This window comes from Canis lupus, chromosome 6 (genome assembly GCF_011100685.1).
Source record: "Canis lupus familiaris isolate Mischka breed German Shepherd chromosome 6, alternate assembly UU_Cfam_GSD_1.0, whole genome shotgun sequence".
Classification (NCBI taxonomy): domain Eukaryota; kingdom Metazoa; phylum Chordata; class Mammalia; order Carnivora; family Canidae; genus Canis; species Canis lupus.
This window is the reverse complement of record NC_049227.1, coordinates 42,536,220-42,554,000: the sequence shown is the minus strand read 5'-3', so window position 1 is coordinate 42,554,000 and position 17,781 is coordinate 42,536,220. Positions and strand designations below refer to the sequence as shown.

The following is a 17,781-nucleotide window of genomic DNA, read 5'->3' as shown; positions in this document are numbered from 1 at the left end:
CACCATTCTAGACATTTTCTAGTTTGTTAACTTTACTCTGGAAAAATCTTTCAGAAGACTGACAAACTATCCCAGATTGAAGGAGACTAAGAAGACATGACAAGTAACTGCCATGTGAGAGCCTGGACTGGGTTCTGGACCAGAAAAGGGAGAAGAGTGAGCCAATTGACTCAATTTGAATAGCATCTGTAAATTAGCTAAGGATATCAATGTTAACATCCTGGTTTTGATCATTGTACTATGGTTGTGTACGATGTTAACATTTGGGGAAGCTGGGTGGAGGGTGTATAGGAATGCTTTTGCAACTTTTTTGAAAGTCTAATATTCTTTCTAAATAAAAGTTAGAAAGTAGTCTTTCAGATGTTGTGTTGGATTTGCAAAGTATCAGTTGATCTAGTTGACTGGAGAGTGCTGGTGAGGTCTGGGCTGGTCAGACAGTGCCTCTGCTCGTGTCTTGTTGCTCATCTGCTAGTCTACCCTGTGGTCAGCACAGTGCCATGCCTGCAGCTCCTGCCTGGTCGGCTCCAGGGTCTCTGACTGCTCAGTCTAGAAGGGCTTCATTGGGAAGGAACAGTTGGGAATCTCAAGGCTGCTCATTTTGTATTTCCTGTATTCTGGGCATTTTCCTTGGGAACCCTTCCCTCACCAGTACATGTACCTCGTCATTCTTATGTCTCAAAGTTAACCATGAATTGTCTGGTTTCCCCAGTAAACACTTTGATAACTTATATGAAAATTATTTTAACCATTGGTAAGGAACTTGATTACAGAGTTAATTGTTATTAGTGAATCTGTATCAATGTGGTCTAAAATTGTATTGCCTTTTTGAGTAACCAAGGCATATCGCTGTCTCCTTTTAAGCTGGGATCAACTGTAAATGTCTAGAAATTTTCCCATATGAGTTGTTCTCAATACAGATCTCCTGCAGTTCACTTTTGCACGATAACTTTTTGAACCCTAACTTTACATCTTTTCCCCATAAAATTTCATTCTAGATATCTTGACTGATTTGGATGTGGGATCTGCCATCTCTCATCTTATCCCTACCAACTCTATATTACTTATATATTTAATAAGAACACATTCCAAGTCTTATCCAAGTCACTATAAAGGACCGAGAGGCGTGCCATCTTCAGTGGGTCGACATCAATCGGTCCAAAAGAGTGCTCAGCTAGCTAATAAACTCTCATACTTGTGGCTATCATCTAACCCACATTTCTCTGGTTTATCCACAAAAATATTCTAAGACGTTGTCATTTTAGCATTTTCTTGATTTATCAGAACAGATAAGACAACAGCTTAATAATCTGGAACTGGCATAACTTGTTTTACCAGACTGGAATTCAAATAAGATTCAAATCATTTCTTACTTTCCAGATTCATATCTCGAATCCCTACATGCCCAAATCAATTTGTTTCTAGGACAGCCACAATAATGTACCACAAGCTTGATGGCTTAAAGCAATAAAAGTGGATTCTCTCACAGCTGAAAGACGAGAAGAAAAAAAAAAAAGAAAAAAAAAAAAGGCCAGAAGCCTGAAATCAAGGTGTTGGCAGGGTTGGTTCCTCCTGGGGGCTCTGAGGGAAGATCTGTTCCATGCTTCTCTTCCAGTCTCTGGTGTTTCTTAGCAATCCTTGGTGTTCCCTGGCTTGTCGTGTTTCACTATGATTTCTGCCTCCATGGTCACGTGGCCTTCTTCCCTGGGTGTCTCTGTGGGTCCTTCTCTCATCTTATAAGAATACCAGTTGTATTAGATTTAGGGCCTACCCTAATCCAGAATGATCTCATCTTCATTATATCTACCCTGACCTTGTTTCCAAATAAGTTCATGTTATGAGGTTTCAGATAAACCTGAATTTGGGGGGCAGGGGGTGGGGGGGAGAAATACTGTTCAGCCCAGGACACCAACTCAATGAAAACCGCTATCCCCTGCTGCCCGTGTGCGCTGTGCAGCGAGCGCAGAGCTGGGGGACCAGGCTCCCCGCCGCCCCCGGAGCTGCGAACCGCAGGCCGCACCTGCCGCACCCCACCCAGGCCGCGCTCCAGCCCTGCTCTCTGGCGCCCTGAGCTTCCTCGCATCGTGCTCACACAGGACCGAGCCACGCGGGGCTCTTCCTCCGGGTCCTCGGCTGCGGAGGGTGCATCAGCCTCAGCCACACACTATGCTGGCAAATAATCAAGGGACATTTGACATCTCCCCTTGGGCGCCGTTAGGTGCCCTCTGGGAGGTGGGGGGCTCTTGGCTGGTTCAGCCCGAGAACATCCAACAGTATTTAGCCTCAAGGCCGAGAGGTGGGTCCTGACCCTTCTCGGCCCGGGCTCCTTGTATCTGTGCAAATCTGTCCAGTTGCTTCCAGCAACCAGCGAGGCAGGCCAAAACTACGGAGAACGGCGTTTGTCAAGCTGTAGGCCAGCGGGAACGTTCAGTTACATCGTGTTGTCGGGGTGACGGCACCCTGCTGCCTACAGCTGTATGACTGAAGGAACCATTCACTCGTGACATCGGTTGTAGGAACAAGGGCGTCCTCCGAGGTGATCTGCTGCCTCCGCCTTGCTGGCTGCTGTCCTTGAAACGGTAGCTTATCAAGGTAGGAAGATGGGAAATTCCGCTCTCTACTATCCCATCACACTTGTGGTTCACGTTTGTGCCATGAATCAATGTCACGTCTGGAAGTCAGAGGTACTTAAACTTAACCCAAATGCACATTCTTTCCCTTTTTGAAAACTAAGAAACATCTTGTGTTTCCCTGGCTATTGGCTTCTTTCCCAAATTTCTCAGAATTCATGGACAGTGGCTCTGTAATCTTATCTCCAAGTTCTGATGAGATTCCTCTGAAGCTGAAGCTTGTGTAATTTCGCCAGATGCTCCCACACCTCTTCTCTGATCTTAGGCTTGATATTCTTCTTCTGGAATCTGCCTTTACACTTCTAGTTTGAGAATTACTACTCTTTTTATTTTTTTTTAAGATTTTATTTATTTATTCATGAGAGACACACAGGCAGAGGGAGAAGCAGGCTCCTCGCAGGGGAGCCCGATGTGGGACTCGATCCCAGGACCCCGGGATCACAACCTGAGCCAAAGGCAGACGCTCAACCACTGAGCCACCCAGATGCCCCAAGAATTACTATTCTTGAGAAAAACATTATGTGTTAAAAAAATTATGCCCCTTCCACTAAGTGTGGGGCCTGGTTCTTCCTTGTTATTTTTCTTGCTCCAAATCATTTTCTAAATCAGGCTTTCTGTGGTCTTAGGCATTTGTTGAAGGCTCAGCTCATTTTACACATTAGTATTCTTGACACCAGCCTCACAGGTTTGTGCTTTTTGGCATTTGTTTTTGGCCGTCTGCCTCCTCCCACTGTTAGACATGCTCTTTGAAATTCTGGACTCACCCTGTATTAGCAGTGGTTTCTTTAAATGACCCCTCGTCCTCCACTCTACTTTCTTTCTCAGCGAGGTTATTAGTTTACTCCTCACTCCGCAAATGCTCCTGTCACCCCCTCACATGTCAGGCAGGGTACTAGGCACTACTGATTTACCAGAGAACAAAGCCAGATGTGGTCCCTGCTCTTACAGATTCAGGGAAACAGACGGTATTCAAATATTCAAGCAAATAGTGTAAAATTGCAACTCTGATAACTGTGAAGAAGAGGTACAAAGCACTCTAAGAATTTATGAGTTTTGTTTTTTTTTTAAATCTAGTCTAAGATGCAAAAAGGGATCACTGAATTAGTATCTAAAAGATGAAGAGGAAATGTTTACTGAGGTCAAAAAGAAAGAAGAAAACAATTCAATTAAAAAATGAGCAAAAGAGGAATGCCTTGTTGGTTCAGTTGGTTGAGCAACCGACTCTTGATTTCAGCTCAGGTCCTGGTCTCAGGGTTGTTAAGATTGAGCCCCACATTGGGCTCCATGCTCAGCACAGAGTCTGTCCCTCTCCTTCTGCTCCTCCCCATGCTCTCTTCTCATAAATAAATAAACAAACAAACAAGCAAACAAATAAATAAAACCTCTTTAAAAAATGAGCAAAAGGCATCTGGGTGGCTCAGCAGTTTGGCATCTGGGTGGCTCAGCAGTTTGGCACCTGCCTTTGGCCCAGGGTGCGATCCTGGAGTCCCAGGATCCAGTCCTGCGTCGGGCTCCCTGCGTGGAGCCTGTTTCTTCCTCTGCTTGTGTCTCTGCCTCTCTCTCTCTCTCTCTATGTCTATCATGAATAAATAAATAATTTTTTTAAAAAATGAGCAAAAGATCTGAATAGATACCTCATCAAAGAAAATATACAGATGGTGAATGGCATATAAAAAGATGCTCAACATCACAGTCATTAGGAAATCGCAAATGAAAACAATTTGATACCACTATACACCCATTAGAATGGCCAAAATCCAAAGCACTGACAATGTCAAATGCTGACGAGGGTACAGAACAGCAGGAGCTCTCCTTGCTAGTTGGAACGCAAATGGCACCACTATTTGAGAAGATAATTTGGCAGTTTCTTATAAAACTAAACATACTCTTACCATAGGATCCAACAGTTACACTCCTTATAATTTGCCCAAATGAGTTGGAGACTTTGTCCACACACACACACACACACACACACACACACAAATGTTTATAGCAGCTTTATTCATAATTGCTAAAACTTGGAAGCGACCAAGATGTCCTGCAGTAGGTGAGTAGATACATAAACTGTGATATGTCCAGACAATGGAATACTATTCAGCACAAAAACTATGGAAGAAGAAGAAAAAAATCAGTGGTTGCTAAGGGTCTGGCAGAAGGAGAGTTGAATAGGTAGGACACAGAGAATTTTTAAGGCAGTTAAACTATTCTGTATGATACCATAAGGGTGGATATTTATAATTATACATTTATGCAAATCCGTAGAATGTACAACACCAAGACTGAGCCTTAATGTAAGCAATAGACTTTGGTTGATGGTAATGTGTCAATATTGATTCATGAAGTGTAGTGTAAAAAGTGTACAATCCATTGTACATTTGGTGTGGAATTTTGGTGTAGGAATTTGGTGTGGGATTTTGATGGTAGAGGAGGCTGCTTGTGTGTGTGTGTATGTGTGTGTGTGTGGTAGGGAAAGACAGGATATATGATAAATCTCTGTACTCTCAATTTTACTGTAAACCTAAAACTGCTCTGAAAAATAAAGTTTATTATTTTTTTAAAGGCAAGAGGAGGAGTGTTCCAGGAAGAAACTAGCACATTCAAATGTCCTGTGGCACAGGGAGACTTGAGGATCACGTGGGCCCAAAGAAAGGCCCACAACAGTGAATGGAAAAAATGAGACAGGGCAGGTGGACCTGGTAGAGCTGGAAAGACAAGGTGATGGCCCAACTCTGCAGAGCCCAGTAGGCTGTTAAAGCTGTTTTTCTTTATCCTGAAAGCTCCAGGAAGCCATTGAGTGGTTTTAGGGTGTGGAAGTGGGATAGGGATGGCAAGAATACGATCAGATTTGTATTTCAAAACAATCACTCTGGCTGCAGTGTAGAGGGTAAAGAACACGTTGAAACTGTGGAAGGTGCAGAGCTGGCAGGAAGAGGCCAGTTGGGGAGCTGAAGCTACAGCTCCACTGCAAAATAAAGGTAGCCTGAGCAAGAGCAGGGTGGGTGATGTGGGGATGAGAAGAAAGGCCAAGGCAAATTTGGGATGTCATATGGAAAGTACTTGGAAGGGGATGAAACATACGAAGGAGGGGGAGGAGAGACTGGCCAAGCATGCTTCCTTGATTAATCTGTGATAGTATAATGAGAATTTTATTTCTGGAGATTTACGTCCTTGTTTAACCACATTCTCCTTTGAACTTTCTGACTCATGCAAATTTCCCAACTGGTCAAAATCTGCTTTCCTTAAGTGAAGTGAACATGGCGAAATATGTCCTACTGGCCCAAGTCCCTTTTGTACCATAAAGGGCTCCCTGATATCACTTCTACATTGTAAACCAATATTGATACATGTAGAATTAGGTCCAGCAACAGAGCTCATCATGTCTCTTCTACTTTCAGAGAGTTGAGTTCATAAAGCAAATTAAATATTCTTGAGGGGACCCCTGGGTGGCTCAGTGGTTGAGTGTCTGCTGTCAGCTCAGGTCGTGATCCCAGGGTCCCAGGATTGAGTCCCCCCATTGTACTCCCTGTATGGAGCCTGCTTCTCCCTCTGCCTGTGTCTCTGCCTCTCTCTCTCAGTCTATGTCTCTCATGAATAAATAAATAAATCTTTAAAAAACAATAACAACAACATTCTTGGGCCGTCCATGGAGGGAGGGCATGGTCACCTACCTATACAATAGTTACCACGTACTAGGAGTTGTTCTGAGTGTGTCATTAGCTCACTGAGTTTCCCCAAAGCTCAGTGGAGTAGATATAATTATCATCATTTTACAGTTGGGGAAACAGAGACACAAAGAGTTTAAATAATTTGCTTGTCTACACACAGCCAGGATTGGAACTCTGGCTCTGGAGCCCTTGCTCTAAGCCATTACTTGAATTGCCTCTCAAATAAAGTCTTTCTGCAGCATCTTTCAAACTAATCCTAGAGAGAGAAATCCTTTTGCCTCTTAGGTCTCAGAAGTGGAGGATGGAAGCCTGCAGGTGCCTGTTCTATGGGGAAAAGAACAAAGCTGACCTGCAGGGTAATCTGAAATGCGAGATGGGAAGGGATAGAGAGATAAAAAGAGACAGAGCAATAGGCAGAGATTGGCCAGAAGAAAGAAAGAGATCTAAAATGTCTGCAGGAAACTACTGTGGCCAAAGTATGCAAAACAGCCAACACCAGCATCTCTCAAGGACGGTTGGCTCTTTTCCTGATAGTCAGAAGGTGAATGTCAATTTTCAGGGAGGCATGAGGAAAACAAAAGATGGACATCTGTTTCCTGAGACACAGGGCTAAAAGCCAGGTAGCTGGGGAGCTGGACTTGCCTTGAAGAGTTTGGCAAAGACAAAGACAGGCATGAGCCTTGTTTGACACTATGGTTCTTAACCAAGAGTACGTAGCTGGCCTTTGGGGAAGTACTTTAAAATTCTTGCATCAAGGGCACCTGGGTGGCTCAGTGGTTGAGTATCTGCTTTTGGCTCAGGGGCGTGATCCCAGGGTCCTGGGATCGAGTTCCGCATCGGGCTTCCCGCAGGGAGCCTGCTTCTCCCTCTGCCTGTGTCTCTGCCTCTCTGTGTGTGTCTCTCATGAATGAATAAATAAATAAAATCTTAAAAAAAAAAAAAACAAATTCTTGTATCATCCCTACAGAAACTCTTAGAATGGGGTTGGTTCCAGGCATTTGTATTTTTTAAAAGCTTCCCAAGTGATTCCCATCTTTTGTTTTCTTCATGCCTAGGTTAAGACCTATTGGTCTAAAGACATATAGCTGATGCTCATGAGAAGTCTCCAGGTGAAATTTTTACTAAGTGTTTAAGAGATAAAAGGGAAATTCTTTTTTTTTTAATTTTTATTTATTTATGATAGTCACAGAGAGAGAGAGAGAGGCAGAGACATAGGCAGAGGGAGAAGCAGGCTCCATGCACCAGGAGCCCGATGTGGGATTCGTTCCCGGGTCTCCAGGATCGCGCCCTGGGCCAAAGGCACGCGCCAAACTGCTGCGCCACCCAGGGATCTAAAAGGGAAATTCTTTTTTTTTTTTTAAGGGAAATTCTTGAGCATGGATGTCAAGCAGGGCGACGAGGTGGGGTGGGGCGGGGGTTATAATTAATTTGACCTGAAGAAGTTTGGGCTATTGTCCTTGAATTTATCCATCTGGATTCCAGGTGGGTCACCTGTGTTTCATGAGGCAGAAATGGCCTGACACCATCTTAACACAGTCTAGAGAATGAGACCAGCAAAAGTGGGTGTCCCCATAAGAAAGGCTCAGGTCCCACATTCCTCAAACACTTGCCTTCACCATGAGTGGGATTTGATCACCACAAACCCAGGCGTTGAACTATCACTCCTGAACTAAGGGTAAAACTGGAATGATTATGGATGCTTTGAAGAATAAATAGTTAAAAGGGCATTTTGTCAGTTACTATTCTATCCACCTTTCCTTTTCGAATGTAGAATTCTTTTTAAGAATAAACATGCTTCCCTCCTCTTAAGACTCTTAGGAAGAAAATGAAAGAAAAGGGCTTTGGAAGGGTATTGGCAATCACACAATAGATACAATAAAACTATATAAAAAGGAGAACAAAAAAAAAAAGAAAGAAATATGGGATTCAGGTTCTGGGTATGCTTTGGGGTGCTTTCATTTTGAATGCTAGGTGTGGGGGTACTTTTTCCATTATCAAAATAACCAGCAAACAGACCAAATAAATAAATAGAAGTGGCCATGCATGAAGGATGATGATCAACTTGATTCTCTGCATGTAAGGAGCAATTTAGAAAGAAATCAAAGCTAGATACATAGGGAAAATTCACCTGCACGTAATCCCACCACCCACAGGGTAACGATTATCATTAACTTTCTCTTTTCTAGGTTTTTAAAATACATACATATATATATATATCTTAAATCATATTATATCTATGATCTTCTCTTTTTTATTCTCATTTTAATGTGTATACTAGAAGGCAAAACAAAGTTCCAAACACTGAAAGCAAAAAATGCACAAAAAGGCTCTGACAGGCATTACACAATGATCCAGATTTTGTAAAACTTGGTGTTGAACATGGGGATTGCATGATCATTTTTCTAGAAATTGAGTCTCCTGGTTTTTGTTTTTAAGTAATAGACTTTGTTTTTTTTAAGGAGCCTATTTTATTTGTTTATTTTTAAAGATTTTATTTTTAAGTAATCTCTACACCCAACATGGGGCTCAAATTCACAACTGCAAGATCAAGAGTCGCATACTCCACCAAGTGAGCCAGCCAGGCGCCCCACTTTATTTATTTATTTATTTATTTATTTATTTATTTTTGAGCAGATTTAGGTTCACAGCAAAATTGAGCAGAAAGTACAAACGTCCTCCTCTTTTTACTTAACAACAGGGCACACAAATATTTTCATTTCATTAAAAGCTTCTCAGAAACAAACTTTTTACTGTCAACAAAATGTTTCCTTATATGGATGTCATATGGTTTACTTAGCCTTACCGCCACTGGACATTAGGGTTGTTTCCAGTTTTTTGGTGGTATAAGTAGAGTGGTAATGAACATTTTTGTGTATAAATTCCACCCACACACATATTTAGCATTATTTCTTTGGGACAGATTATTAGAATCATTGAAAGAACCAATATGAACGTTTTAAGGCATATTTTATCAAACTACCAACTTTCTTTTCAGAAATTTTGTGCAAATGTACACCTTTACCAGAAGAATTTGAGAGGATCTACTCACTACACTCTTAGCAGCTGTGGTACGTAGAAAAATACACTGTCCCACCCCTCGTGCCAAGATGTCCCCTTTAATCTCTGGAACCTGAGTAGGTCACCTTATATAACAAAGGAGCATTGTTGCTTCCCAGATGATCTTGAGATGGGGCGATTACCCTGGATTACCCAGATGGGTCCGATATAATCACAAGTGTCCTTAGAAGTGAAAGAAGGAGGCAGAAGAGAACCAGAAAGACAGCTGAGTGAGAATGACTCAGCCCTAGGTTGCTGATTTTGAAGAAGGAAGAGGCCATGAGCCAAGGAATGTGGGAGAGGTCTGGAAGCTGGAAGAGGCAAGGAAAGTATTCTCCCCTAGACCCTCCAGAAGGAACACGACCCTGGTGACACCATGATCTTAGCCAAGAAGATATGTTGGACTTCTGACTATAGAAATATAAGTGAATACATTGGGTTATTCTTAGTCACTAAGTTTTTTAGTGATTTGTTAGCCCAGCAATAAAACTGTATTGGGTATCTTCATTTCATTTCATTCCGGTGGGATTTAATGCCATTTTAATTTGCATTTGTTTGATTTTCTGGGCAGAGCACATCTATTGTTCTGTATACCCAGAAAAGACTCTTCTGGGAAATGCATCTTCTCCTCCCTTATAAACAGGTAGTCCAAAATCAAGTCGGATCCCCAACCAGTTTAAGCCATTCAGAGCCTTTCTTTGTAATTAAAAATTTTAGGATTAGAGAATACAAACCCTATCCTTCGGTATTGGTGCGGAAAGAGGTGAGTCACAGCAGCTGCCAGGGGCATGTTTCTGCCATCAGCACAAAGCCTGTCGGAGAGAATGACACTGACACACAGAGAAAAGCAAGGCAGAGGGGCAGGGAGAAGTCTCTGCAGGATTGGTCAGCTGCGTGCCTGATCTTCTGGCTGGGTGACGCTTCCAATAAATGTCTCTTTTGCAGAAATTAGCTTGAGTTGTGTTCCTGTCACTTACCACTACAAGAAATACAGAAACTGGAACCTGAACTGGGGTGTGGAATTTTCTTTTTAAGATTTTATTTATTTATTCATGAGAGACACACAGAGAGAGGCAGAGACACAGGCGGAGGGAGAAGCAGGCTCCATGCAGGGAGCCCGACGTGGGACTCGATCCCAGGACCATCACGCCCTGAGCCAGAGGCAGAAGCTTAACCACTGAGCCACCCAGATGCCCCACATTCCTGTTTTTATGTTATCAAGCCAGTCAGTTAGATTATTTTCCAGTGGCTCGTAGGACTCAGATCATGTGTCATTCAGACTTACACTTTGGGAGACTCAGTACTAGAATACGAGGATGAGGGATCCCTGGGTGGCTCGGCAGTTTGGCACCTGCCTTTGGCCTGGGGCGTGGTCCTGGGGTCCTGGGATCGAGTCCCACATCAGGCTCCCGGCATGGAGCCTGCTTCTCCCTCTGCCTGTGTCCCTGCCTCTCTCTCCCTCTCTCTGTGTCTATCATAAATAAATAAATAAAACTTAAAAAAAAAAAAAAGAATACGAGGATGAGAGAATACGTTGATGATTTCTCATAGCCGTTGGGAGGGTGCTGTGAGAGACATGTAGTGTAGGCCCAGAAGAAGCAAGTGTTTCAGGGTTGCAGTGCTATAAAGCCCAAGTCTGCCAAACTCAGGTGTGTGATTGTTCAACCACTAAGGTAATTATTTTTCAAATCTTCTTTCTTTTTTTTCAAATTTTCATGATGATAAGAACCACCTGGGATGATTGTTAAAAATACAGATTCCCAAGCACTTCCCAGACACAGAAAAGACACAGAAAGACAGTAGATGTGGGATGTGATTTAGAATCAGTTTTTTTCCACCAAATTCCCCAGAAATTTCTATCATTTCACAACTCCATGATGAGGTATTTCTCAGGTAACTGGACAGCAGGAAGTGATTTGTGAGGCAGGATAGCTATGAGGTGGAGAATCCTCTCCACTGCTCTGCTTATGAAGGGTCTTGCAGATGTGGGCAAGGGAGATACTATCAATAGGCAAAACATGAAGAGTCAGCCTGGTGACCAAGGAACTCACTCTTTGCCAACACACAGTGATATTCACCAACCACAGCTCTGACCTCACCATCCCTGTCCAGCTGGTTGTGGTTTAAATGCTGGACCAGTGACCACTGTGTGTCACCTCCTTTTCACCCATCTAAATGGTAGCATTTATAACAGTAACCCTACTTCCCACCAGCATTGTACATGACATGTGTTGGAAGTGGTTGGTGACTACAGGAATCACATACCCAAAGAGGACAGGAGCATGAGGAGCCATGAGAAGACTTGAGCAAGAGGAACAAACACACTCAGGAACCCTGGACTTGTACTTGCTACCAAACGGTCCTCAGAGTTAATGCTTTGAGCACTGCTTCTATCCACACCCAAACTCACTTATTTTCTCCAAACATGTGGAAACAACATCTCACGTGTATTAAGCGCTCACTATGTTCTAGGCATCGTTTAAGAGCTTTATGTGCACCGGCTCACTCAATCCTCTCAACTGGGGAAATGAGGGCTCAGAGAGGTGAAGAAACCCTTGCGTGAGGTCACACAGCCCCTGAATCACAGAGCCAAGACAGGCATGCAGGCCACCTCCAGAACCTGAGCTCTTACCCAGGACTCCACACTGCCTCTCCAGGGAAAGAGAGACATACAAAACAGGAAAATAGAAAGATTCAGATACATTTCAAAAGAAGATAAACATCTCCATGGATAGCACAAAAGAAACAGGGAAAACTAAAGTGAAGAAAGATTGCCAACAAAAGCATTTGACAGGAGATGAACTCCCTCTGGATGAAAACAGTAGAGCAAGGTGGAAATGATTATAAAGTGGGCGTGTTTAGAATCCTCAAAAGATGAAGGAAGAAGCAAAAGAGAGTTAGCGGATATAGAAGAGGAACTATTAGAAACAACGGACATGAAAAAAAAAATCCCATACTTGAAATAAAAATAACAGATGGGGGAAGCTCTAGACCAAGTGGAGTTGAACAAACAATTAGTGCTTTGGAAGATGGAGCTGAGGAATTCACCCAGAACTCAGCACGAGAGAGAGGGAAAAAAAAAGAAAAATGGAAAATATGAAAAGGCAATTACTAGACATGGAAGAGTTTGAGAAGCTCAAACCAAGAAAAGGTTCCAAAAAAGGAGTAAATGGTGGAAAAGACTGAAGAGATAATAGGGAGGAACCAGAATCCTCAGACAGAAAGTGCCCTCTGAACACTGAGTAGAATAAATAACAAATCCTCATCTATCCATGTTTAGATCTGCAGAACATCGAGAATACACAAGAAAAACTAAAAAACTATCAGAGGAAAAAAAGATTTTCCATCCCATAGGTTCTGGACGTGGAGTGGGACGAGGAAGTCGGATGACTTTGAGTAATATCCCATTGGGGAAGGTTGCCCATGGTAAGAGAGGACAATTTGTGGGCATAGCTTGTATGGAAAGAAACACAAGAATCTGGTGACTATACATCATTTTGCATCCCCCTTCTTCTGAGGAGAGTTCTTTTCCCCCCACTAAACATGTGGTTCATATACATGCTTCATTCTCCTCCAAATCCTGATCCCAGTTTATTAGCCCAAGAAGGATACCCGACCTAAGGTGCCCAGTCACAATAGTTCACTCTAGGCCTTGGTTATTGGACCATGTTGGGTGAATAAGAGCCCTTCCTTAGGGTCTTTGACTTTGGGACAAGTGAGAGCAAGTCCCAGTAGTTCTCTGGAGGCAAAGCTGTGAGAGATGACCTTTGGGGCTCTTGGAAGCCATGCTTCCTGCCACGTAGAATGAGGCCAGTCCAAGAGGGAATAAGGTTAACTTGTAGAGAAAAGCAGAGAGTGACTCCTGTCAATGTGTGAGGATCTGGTGATAGCTCTCTCTCTCTGCTCTTCCAGTCTTTTGTGAATCTTCCCTTAATTCTCCCTCTTTAATCGAACTTGTAAAACTTAACATTTCTATTATTTTCAACCAAATGAATCTTAGTTCATGAAATGATGAGGTTGATACTTTGTTATTCTTTAACTATTTGCATGTTTTCTTTGGGGGAAATGTTTTTGCTTGTTTATCCTCTGGGTCTTGCACATAGTTTTTTGTTTGTTTGTGTGTTTGTTTAACTATGCAGTATTCCCAAACTGAATGTCTATTCTCTGGTTTCCAATTCCCCTCCTTCTTTCCCTGTCTCTGCTAAAGGCTTTCCCATCTTTACACACACCTGAGACAAGAACCTCAATGCCATCCACTCTTCATGATTTACACTCCCACACTCCAGCAATCATGGATCCCCATCAATTCTACCTTTGGATACAGTTCTCAGAGCTGTCCACTCATTCAAACAGCAGCTAAGCCACCTGTGGACAGGGCCGCAAGCAACACTCATTGGCTACTGAGTGTAATTTGGAACAACTTTTCTGGAGATACATTTGGAAATATATTTCAATAATCTTTAAAATATTTATACCCTTTTTAAAAAAGTATTTATTTGAGAGAGAGAGCGAGCAGCAGAGGGAGAGGGAAAGAGAGAATCTCAAGCAAACTCTGTACAGAGCTCAGAGCTCAACTCGGGGCTCGATCTCATGACTCCGAGATCATGACCTGAGCCTAAATCAAGTCAGATGCTTAACTGACGGAGCCACCCTGGCACCCCAATGTGTATACCTTTTGACCTAGCAATTGCACCCCATGGATAAGGGGGAAGTTAAAGATAAGACTTTAAAAAAAAAAACAGGGACATTTACAATAATGACCAGTTTGAAAATAAGCAGATGGATTGTTGCTTAAGATATAATGCTAAATAAGAAAGGATATGAAACACACATTCATATAAAGTATTTCATTAAAAATACATGTCAAATTCAGTGAGTATGCAAAATTGGATGTAATCAGTAGGCTTCCTTTCTCCCAGGCCTCATTCTCAAACTGGCCACCCGCTGCCCTTCCCTTCTGAGGATGAGGTGGGTGAGGTTAGGAAGTGATAGCCTCAGGGTCCTTTGGGGCTTTTCTCACTTCAGTGGACAGAGTGCTGAGTGTAGTATAATTTTCAACATCTTCATATTGTGTCTTTTGTGATAATATAGACTCCTCCCCCCATTATTGTTTTCCAAAATGCAACTCCACACTTAATACAATTTAATTTCCATCCCCACACGTATCACATTTGGGTAGGATTTTACTGCATTTGTATAGGTACGCTCTAAAGTATTAAATCAAACCCCTAAGTCTTAAACGTTTAGATAACTCTCCATTTTCCGCTATTGTAAGTGAAGCTGCAGGGAACATCTTGGCATCCACAGCTTTGTGCCAGCTGAGTCCTGCAGAATTATATCGACATGGACCCAGAAGGCTCCTGCCTTCTAGAACCTTTCGTCCTTAGTAAAGAAGAGCAGACAGAGAGACAACTCTAATGTGAGCCACAAGGTGATAAGTGCTCCCAATCCAGGCAGGGAACAGGCTGCCCGGAAGAGGGGACATTTGGACCAAGGTTCTCAGAGAGCTGGAGAGAGGGAGCTCATCTTCCTAGTGGGCATAGAAAGTTGACCCTAGTGGGTTAGCCCCGTGGCACCTGAGAGCTGAAAAAACAGGTCTTTGCACCAGAGCGGGAGAACCTGGGCCCAGTGCGCAGGTTTCCCGTTCCTCCTTCTAGCCCCACCAGAGCTCACTCTTCTCTCAGCCCGAGGGCGGGAGCGCAGGGGTCTCTCTAGCAACCCCCCTCCCCCGCCCCCCAGTCCCCCCCCTGCAGGCGGGAGGGGCTCTTCCCTGGCAGTCCTGAGCCATATGGCAGGCTCACAGGCGCTGAGTCCCCAGCTTCCAGCACCTCCTGCCAAACCCCAACTCCTGGGGTCAAAGGAATGTTGAGCAATCTTTGGAATTTTGAATTCTGTTCAGGCCTCCTGAGCCGGGCAGGCTGCCCGTGGCCTGGAGCCCTGCGTCTTCCTGAGCAGACATCTGGGAGCGCTGGGGGACTTTTCGGTGTTTGTTTTCTCCTCCTGCTGGCTGGGCTGTAGGACACCATTGCGGTGAGGTCATGGGCCCTGCCCCGCTGTCCCGGCCCCCACCTCCCGTTCGCGTGCGCGGGGCGCGGGGCGCGGGGCGCGGGGCGCGCAGGAGGGCTGTGGCCGCAGCGCCGCCAGGTCTCAGCCGCTGCCCGGGCCCTGCCGACGGCGTCGGGCCGCGCTGCCCGGCTTCCCGCGGCCGCAGGAACACGCGCGCCGCCCGGCTCCGGGGGCTGCAGGCCGCTGAGCAGCGTCTCGCAGATGACGGACGAAGGAGCGGAAGGCGGGCGGGGGTGCAGCGCTGCCCCCCAGCCCGGGGGTCGTGGGCCCCCCCCCCCGGGGCCCCCGCGGCCGCCTCCGCCAAGGGGAAGGAGGAGCGGATGGCTGCCCCCGGCGGTTACAGACGCCGCTCGGAGCGCCGGGGCCCGGTGACCTCACGAAGGGCGGGCGCTGCGGGGGGCGCCTACCGAGCGAGGGCCCCACCGCGGCCCCGACCCAGCGCCACCCGCCCGCCACCAGTGACCCGGGAAACAGGCACTAGCGAGAGGCAACAAAGGGGAGCTTCTCTGGGACCCGCAACCCGGGACGAGGACTGCACAGGAGCGCGCCCCCTTCCCGGAAGCTCCCGACGGGCCCCTGACGCCTTCCTAGAAGGAAAAGCAACCCCAGCTCGCCCCGCACAGCCCGGCCTGGCTCCGCAGCCCCCAGCCCCGGTCTCAGCGCATCCCAGTCGCTCCAGCCCCGCGCGTCCTCCTCACCTCCTCCAACTCGCCGGCCGTTCCTCCTCGCAAGCCCAGGGCAGCAGCTTTTTCTGCCTACGGTCCTGACCCCCGACCTTTAATAAAATCACCTTTTTTTTTTTTTTCACCAAAGGCGTCTCAAGACTCTTTCTCGGCCGTGGGCTCCGGACCTCACCAACATTCCAAAACAGCATCACAACTGGTTCTCAGATCAAACAGCCCTTCAGGGAAGCCTTCCTGACACCCCCACCCGATCGTCCCGGAATCTATTACGCACTTTTGTGGTACCCTGTGCCTCCCCTCCAGGCTCTTGCCTCGGTGGTTAATAAGTACTCGTGTACTCACTTAATGGGTGTCTGTGACTCCCCCAGACAGCGTCCCCCAATGGGGGCCAGGGTCCCGCCGCCGATGGCTGCTGTAACCCAACGCTGAGCAGCCGCTCCACTACACCAAGCAGGACAAGACGCTCCCAGAGCCCTGTCCGCTGGTGGCCCAGCTCCTCACTCTCAGCCTCATCTACAACCCGTTAGTCAGGAGACCAAACGGTCTTTGTTTAGTTGAACATATACTGTACGTTAACTAACTGGAAATTGAATAAAAACATTAAAACCCTCTTTGTCTGTAATCAGATCACAACTTCCCCCCTCCCCAAGGGTGACCTGATGTGGCAAGGGTGACCTTTGCAGATCCCAGCTGTGTCAACAGCCCCTGCTGCCCCCTACTTCAGGTTCTTTGTCATTCTGGCTCTGGGGCAGGACCTGACTCTGCACACCGTCCCATTTCTTTTAGGTTGGCGTAAAGTTTGAAAGTTCCCGATGCCCATCACACCGATATTTTAACAGGATTCAGAGGCCACAGCATTACTCTTCCCATTCTACAGAAGAAACCATCCCCGAAAAGTGGCCTTCTCTAGGTCATGGCTGGGAGGTCTTGGGGTTCAGTTTCTAGCTCCAGGGGCGGGCGGGAGGAGGAGGAAAGCAGGTAAAGTGAGGGAAGCTTGGCACCCAGGAAGCAGGGGATCCAGGCCAGGCACCGGGAGCAAAACTGCAGACGTCTCAGAAGGTACTGGAAACCAGATAGAACCTACAGGCTCTGAAGACTGAACCAGAATCCTGCACTTTGTCAACCAGGACGTTTTTATATTTCTAGTGTTTTCTGTGTTTATTTCCCTAATTTTCTCCCATAGCAGGAAGTAGGAAAAACTCAGGAAAGTTCCATTTGGCTCTAGCTGTGCAGAGGGGAGCCAAAGGAATGGCTTCGCATCTGTGCTTGTGCCAGAAGGGTGAAAGGGGCAGCATCCCAGGGCGAGAGAATCAAAGAGGGGAGGGGGCTGGGGAGACAGGGCAGCGACCCCCACCCTGACCCCAGGCACCTGGGAAAGATCAGAAGTTCACTATATATTAAAAAAAACAAACAAACAAACAAACAAAAAAAAACAACCCAGGGCTTTCTGTCATTAAAAGAAATTGGTTGCCTTTACCACCTCCCAGGGTTGCTTTGGGATCCCATCACTCACATGACACGTATTTATTGAGTTCTAGGTGCCTGGGACGCCAAAACGAAGATCTCTGCCCTCGTGTGCCTGTGGGTCACGTCATGGGGTGTGCTAGAAGGCGTGAGGTGCCCGGGGGGTTTCCGGGGGCTCAGTGCTCCAGGGGGGCCTCAGAGGGCGGGGGACCCAGCTGC

The 17,781-nt window shown here is 45.7% G+C and overlaps 1 long non-coding RNA gene across 2 annotated transcripts in view; it reads left to right on the top strand.

Moving 5' to 3' along the window:
* The window catches only part of LOC102153976, a 38,769-nt gene extending 22,061 nt beyond the window's left edge, over positions 1 to 16,708 (top strand). Inside the window, exons 3-4 of one of the 2 annotated variants that reach the window (XR_005361020.1) lie at positions 9,288 to 9,360; positions 16,229 to 16,708. This is a non-coding gene — a long non-coding RNA (uncharacterized LOC102153976). Of the gene's footprint in view, positions 1 to 9,287; positions 9,361 to 9,468; positions 10,059 to 16,228 lie in introns of those variants that run through there. The other variant, XR_005361019.1, reaches the window with a different exon arrangement.
* Positions 16,709 to 17,781: the final 1,073 nt, after the last annotated feature.